We start from the raw sequence: 6,811 nt of genomic DNA on the forward strand, positions 1-6,811 counted from the left end.
GCCCACCACCAGCTCTAGGAAACTCAGGCAGCAGGACATAGGAGCCACTGCAGGGCTGGGTATGCTGGGATCCTCGGAGTTCCCCTCATGAGAAAAACAGGGATCAGAGGAAACATGTAGTGCTGGCGTCATGGGCCCAGGATGGCTAGTTCAAGGTCTTTGAAACCAAAGGCAGGTAAGGCAGGACACTGGCCTGGAGGCTGCCTCAGCATTTATTTGGCCTGAAGAAAATGTGAGTGTCCACGTCCCTCCGGAGAGGCCAGTCTGAGCTGTCTTTATGAAAAGCCAACACCTGCTGGGACAAGATTAATTTGTGCTTAGGTGCGCGCGCGCGCGCACACACACACACACACACACACACACACACACAGAGTTATACAAATACAACTATTGAGTCTGTTTTTGTGGCTATGATTTCAAAGCTGACCACTCTGCACTAGGCAGCCAGGAGGGGGCTCATACTTGAAAGAGGTCAGTTCTCCCTTTTCCGAGCTGTTTGTAGTTCTTACCTAGGGATGCAACTCTGAAAATCTCCCCCTCTTCCTTATCATGTCCACTGACATTGCCGTTATTCTAGGTTTTGTTTATGCAGCCATTTCTATGAGAGACTGTCTCACCACATCTGTCTTCCTGATATCCTGGCTCTTAAAATCTTTCTGCCCCTTCTTCTTCCACCATGTCCCCTGAGCCCCAGACGCAGGAGCCGTGGTATGGATGTACCTGCTGTGGTGTGGGGAAGGGGGGGGGGTGTGCTGGGCTCCAGCACGATCCGTTCATGTCTGCATTACGTCCAGCTGTGGACTTCTGGGATTGTCTCCCCTTGCTATGAAGAGTCCTCTTAGATGAGGGGCGGAAGCTGCGCTTACGCAGGAAAGGTGGCTAGGAGCGCTAGGAGTCCTGATCGCATGCGGCGGTGGCAGTGGCCCTTTTTAGCCTGGAGTTGCCACAAGTTTAAGAGATAGAAGCTGAGAGCTCTCCAAGAAATCTGGTTTTTCTATAGATTTTCAGGCTGCCCGAAAGCCCGGGTGACCCATGGTCTACAGAGGCGCGAGTTGCCAGCTGTTGTCTCTACAGAGACAGAGCAGAGAAGTCCAGGTTCAGGGCTCCAACATCGCCCCTGCCACTGATTTCTTTGGTGCATACTTATTAGGGTTACAGAAACCTCACACCTGACCCACCTTCCCACCCCTGGGAAGCGGTGTTGTCTCCATTCTGGGAGGCAGGACTCACCTCATCAGGCCACAATGGGCTTCTTCCAGGAGTGCCTGTCAGCAGCTGGTGCTGTGGGGTTCTGATTGGTAGGACCGGACTAGTGTCACCCTGGCTAACGTTGGATGGTTTAGTCCCGCCCCCACCCCTTGTTTTTCTTGAGCATAACAAAGTAAAGCTTCTCTCGTTTGTACAACTGTCATTCTGTGTAAGTTAGAATTGAAAGCGAAACTTTGTGGAGTTCTAGGATGACAGATTCAAAGCTGGAGGGGAGAAGGGACAGGCTAGGAGTGTAGAAGATGGCGGGGGGTTGGGTGGGGCGGCGCGGGGGGGGGGGTGCCTGCACTCACACCTCCCTCCCTCCCAGTCAGTGGAAGTGGAAGGCTACAGCGGTGCGGCACAATTTGACTCCACAGAAGAAGACCAACCTGCCAGATTACTGACGTTCACACGCAATGGGTTTATTGTTGTTTGAAAATACACCAATGGCTTAGTGTTGAAAACAATTTCCAAATGTTAGTTTGTGCCATAGTAAACACTGAGAGACAGAATTCTCTTGGAGTCCTCACTAACTTTTTAGCAGGACCAAGGAGCCAGAGAACAAAGCCTGTGCTCACGCGTGTGATTAATCTAGTGCTCCGTGACTTCTGTGATCATTTCAAACTCATTTCACGTAAAGCACTGATATGTTTATAGGACAGAGAACCGGTGGCGACAAAGTTTACATGTCACATTTTGCAATGATTTTATTAGCATATGCTAATTGTACATGATGGACATTTTCACGTGTGTACATAATGGATCGTCTTTGCCTTCCCCTGTCCCCTCCCACTTATGCTGATCCCTCTCCTTCTTTCCAACCAGTACCCTTCTGCCTTTGGGGTTTTTTTTCCCACCCAAACTGTTACGTTAGGCTTGTTTATAGGAGCATGCATGGGTAAGGGTCAAGTGTCACTCTTGGTGGTTTCTTCTCTTCCTGTTAACTGTGTGCTAATTGCCAGGCTCCAGGACTTCTTGCTGACATTAGATATTTGGGAAATGCAGGGCACGACTTCACTCAACTCTTGATCTAATGGGTGCCTAGGTGTCTCTGATGTGCTGACTCAGCAGAGCCCTCTCTGGTAGCACTGATAGCTCCTCCCTATGTGCTGCATGACGTAGGGGTTGCATCATAGTGTTCCCACATGTTCATCTGCTGACACTCCTGCTCCGCTCCCCTCCCCTGCTGGTCTCCCTCTTTCCCATAGTGGTTCCCACTGACTACCTCCTTTCCCCTTTATGGCCTCTTCCCCTTCACACTGCCCACACACACATTTATACATTAAAAATTAAATCTAGGATCCATATAAGACAAACAATTGAGTATTTGTGTCACCGAGTCTGGGCAACTTTGCTTACAATCATAATTTCCAGTTCTACCCATTTTCCTGAAAATGCTCTGATTTCTTATTTATTTATTTATTTATTTATTTTTGTGGCTGAGTAGAATTCCATTGTATCTGGGGATCATCTTTTCTTCTTTTTCTTGTCTGTATGAATGAGCAAGTGTGTGTGTGCAGGTAGACACCAGGGGTCAACCCTAGGTACTGTTTCTCAGGAGCCATCCACCTGGATCACTGGCGTCCGGGGCTTGCCAATTAGGCAGGCAGGCTGGCTGGCCAGGAGGTTGCAGAGATTTCCCAATGCTGGAATTTTTTTGTTTTGTTTTGTTTTTCAAGATGAAGTTTCTCTGTGAAATAGCCCTGGCTGTCCCGGACTTGCTCTGTAGACCAAGCTGGCCTCGAACTCACAGAGATCTGCCTGCCTCTGCCTCCCAGTGCTAGGATTAAAGGCGTGCGCTACCACACCCAGCTCATGCCTGGCTCATGCCTGGAGTTTTAATGTGAGTACTGGGGCTTGAACTCAGGTCCTCATGTTGTGTAACAAGCATTTTTACCTGCTGAGCCATCGCCCTGGCTCCCCACGTCTTCCTTATACATTTATCGGTTGATAGACGTTGAGTCTGACTCCACTTCCTGACAACTGTGCATGGTACAGCAATAACGTGGACATGCAGGTATCTCCTGCGTATGTGGATGTAGGTTTCCCTGGTGTACACCCAAGAGTGGTTTGGCCGGGTCACATGGTAGCTATCTTTTTAGCACTCGAGAAAGTCTGCCTTAGATTTCTCTAGCTCTTTCTTCCTTCTTCATTTAGAGGAAATTTGTCTATGGAGCATTTAGGTTGTTTCCTTTTTTTAAACTTATTTTTATTACTATACAAATATTAGGCATTATTAATGACATTTTCACTCAAGATTCCTTTTTGTTGATTCTCTTTTCCCCTCTTCTTCCATGTCCTCCTTTGTCTCTTTCTGCTTCCATGTCATGTGACCTTTTGCCATGCCCCACTTCCTCAGCACCCCTCGCTCCTGCTCCTGGTTTTCCATCTGTTTTCAGAGGCGGTACCCACTCCATACATATATGCACACACATATATGTAGGTTTAGGATCCACATGTGAAAGAAAAATGTGATTTTTCTGTTTCTGAGTCTTATCTCAGTTAATATAGTATTTTCCAGCTCCATCCATTTGGGGTATTTTCCTTAATGCTTCTTAAGTCCATAACTTAACATGTGAGTAACCACTGTTGTTGCTGTTTTGGAATAAGCACGTGATGCAGCCTGCTATGGGATATTTCTAACAGCTAGATTGACAACTCTTAGTGACACTGGCTATCCTAAAGCCATCCTGGAACCTTGGTGAAGTTAAGGGACATGTTCCTAATTGCAAAGACCGTGGATGTCTTTAGAGCCTTCAAAACCCACCTCTTTATCTCCCTTCTGCTTGACAAACAATCCTTAAACCCCTTTACCGCCTCTTCCTTTCCATTCTTTTCAGACCTGCCTAATGCCCCTCCGGGCACAGTCTGGCTTCGGGATTTGGGAAGTCTGTGCACTGTTGAGAATGGAAACCGGATAATACCGTTTGCTGTTTGCTTTAGCTACCAGGGAAAGGCATCCAGGGAGATAAGGCATGGTCATGAATAATAGAAATCTGAGCACTTGTTGAGTTGGCCCGCTGCTCCGCTGAGTAAACAGGCCTGGCTCTATTGTCATGCTTTCTTCACAGAGATGCTGTTCAAAAAGCTTTGTATTTAGAAAATGTAAACCCCCTGCCTCCCCTCCCCCCACCCCCCCACTCTCCCTCCTCCCCCACCTCAACCCCCACCCCCATTCTGGGTGTGTTGTAGAGCATATGTGTTTGCCACAGTATGCACGGGGAGGTCAGAAGACAGACAATTCTCCCTTCTCCCTTCCATCTCTATTGGAGCAGTGGGATGATAGACATATGCATTCATGTTGGTCTTTGTATGGGCTCTGGGGCTGATACTCAAGTCTTCAGAACTCTGCTTTAAATCAGCGGTTCTCAGCCTATGGGTCTGATGGCCCCTTTGGCCATCAAATGACCCTTTCACAGAGGTCACCTAAGGCCATCAGAAAACACACATGACGATTTATAGCAGTAGCAAAATTACAGTTATGAGGTAGCAATGGAAATAGCTTTACGGTTGGGGGGGTCATCGCAACATGAGGAACTGTGTGAAAGGGTCGCAGCATTAGCAAGGCTGAGAACCATGGTGTTAGATGAAGGAAGCTCGGAGGTAAGAGCAGGTGTCAATCGTGTGCGGCAACACACGCCAGAAAGGAACCTGGCCACCCAGCTCAGAAATGAGCAGGGACAATTTTGCAGCCAAAGGAGCCTGCCTGTCCCAGCCTCAACTCTGCATCTGGAGGCAGCCTAGCTCTGCCATTGGCTGGCTGAGTGGTAATTCACTCTCTTGGGTGGTGACACAAATTGAGCATCTCCAAGTCTTGAACTGTTGCCTCTCATTTGGTGCCCGTCTTTCTTGTCATAATTTTATTTTAGAAGGGGCAGATGTGGGGAGCCATGCCAAATTCTGCCATGTCGGAAATCCCGTGCTTAGGCTGCATGCTGTGACCTTAGAGTTGCTGACCTTTGCAGGAGGAGGTCTTGTGTTCTAGGCTATCCTTGGACTATTTACCTTTGAAAGAAGTAAGGAAGTCCCAACTGGGAACCACTCAGAGGATCAAGAAGTTCTTACAAGGAACTACTCAGAGAACTAGGAAGTTCTACAGGGAGCGATTCAGGCTATTGTGTTCTTACCTTGGGAGCTGGGGAGAGAGGGATCAGAACAGATCCTATTGACCTTGCTATATAAAGTCTTACTCATCCGCATTAAAGAGAGCCTTGATCAGACATTTCCAGACTTGACTCATTATTTCTCGCGTCTCTGTACTCCACTTTCAATCCCTACTCCCTCTTTCAGGTGAATCCTGTTTCAATTTGTCCCGCGGGTTGGGACACATCACATGAACGATTGCCCACCTGCCAAAGTCAGATCAAAAGGCACCTTATACCCAGTAATTCTCTCCTCTGTTTCCCCCAGCCTGTCCCAAGTTCAGGCGAAGGCTGCTGGGACCAGGCTTCTACTCTGACATGAGTAAAGACAAAGAGAAGGCAGGGAGAAGAGGCATGTTTTTGTTTGCTGTTTGTTTTTTAGAGAAAAATGCTTAAGTTGGGGTTCTGGGGAGACAGCCTCAGCAGTGAAGAACCCACGTTCCATTTTCAGAACTCACGTGGCAGCTCATAACTGTCTGTAGCTCCAGTTCCAGGGGGATCCTGTGTCCTCTTCTGGCCTTCTTGAACACCGTATGCAAATAGTGCACATGCATACATATATAGATACATGAATGCACACTCTTATACAGCACAGTTGTTTCCTCTGATCTCTCTGAGGTTACTTGTATGTTTGCATGTGAATGAACATCCCTACCCAAAGTCTCGTATTGTTCATCACCTGTGTGCACTCCTCTCAGAGGCCAGAAGAGGGCACTGGATCCCTTGGAACTGGACAGTGGTTAGCCAACACATGGGTGCTGGGAATCGAACCCTGGTCCTCTAGAAGAGCAATGAGTACTCTTAGCCATTGAACCACCTCTCCAGTTCCTAAGTTTGGCATTGTTTACAAGTCAGTGCGTAGTGAACTCACCTGCCCTCAATTCGAACCGCTCAGTTCTCTGGCGACTGCTACAGGCAGCTATCCACCTAGTCAGCAGAGTCAGGCTGACCCTCTGAGACGCCATCCCCTCTAAGGCAGATCATAGGAAGTTAAACTCTCAATTAGATTTCAGCTATTATTTTTCCCAAGAGAATAAGTTAGAAAAAAGTATGGCATGTTCTCTGTTTCCTCTCTCTCTCTCTCTCTCTCTCTCTCTCTCTCTCTCTCTTTTCTCTCTCTCTCTCTCTCTCTCTCTCTCTCTCTCTCTCTCTCTCTCTCTCTCTCTCTCTGCTTTACTCATCTTTCCAAGTATTGTTACTCTGGGCCAAATATTTTCAACTCTTTTAAATAATTTTTTCTTGTAATTTATTCCTTCATTTCCAAGCAATACACCTTTACTGTTACTCTTTGACTTGTGCATTTTAGATGGAAAATGAGAGAGCATCACAACCCAGGGCACCGAGGTTTGACAGAACAACATCCGATTTCCTGTCACCATCCATCAAATGCCATTACCCCTTGCCCCGGTTTGATAGAGTGC

The sequence above is a fragment of the Acomys minous genome (genome assembly GCF_964271855.1).
Source record: "Acomys minous genome assembly, chromosome: 8".
NCBI classification, from domain to species: Eukaryota; Metazoa; Chordata; class Mammalia; order Rodentia; family Muridae; genus Acomys; species Acomys minous.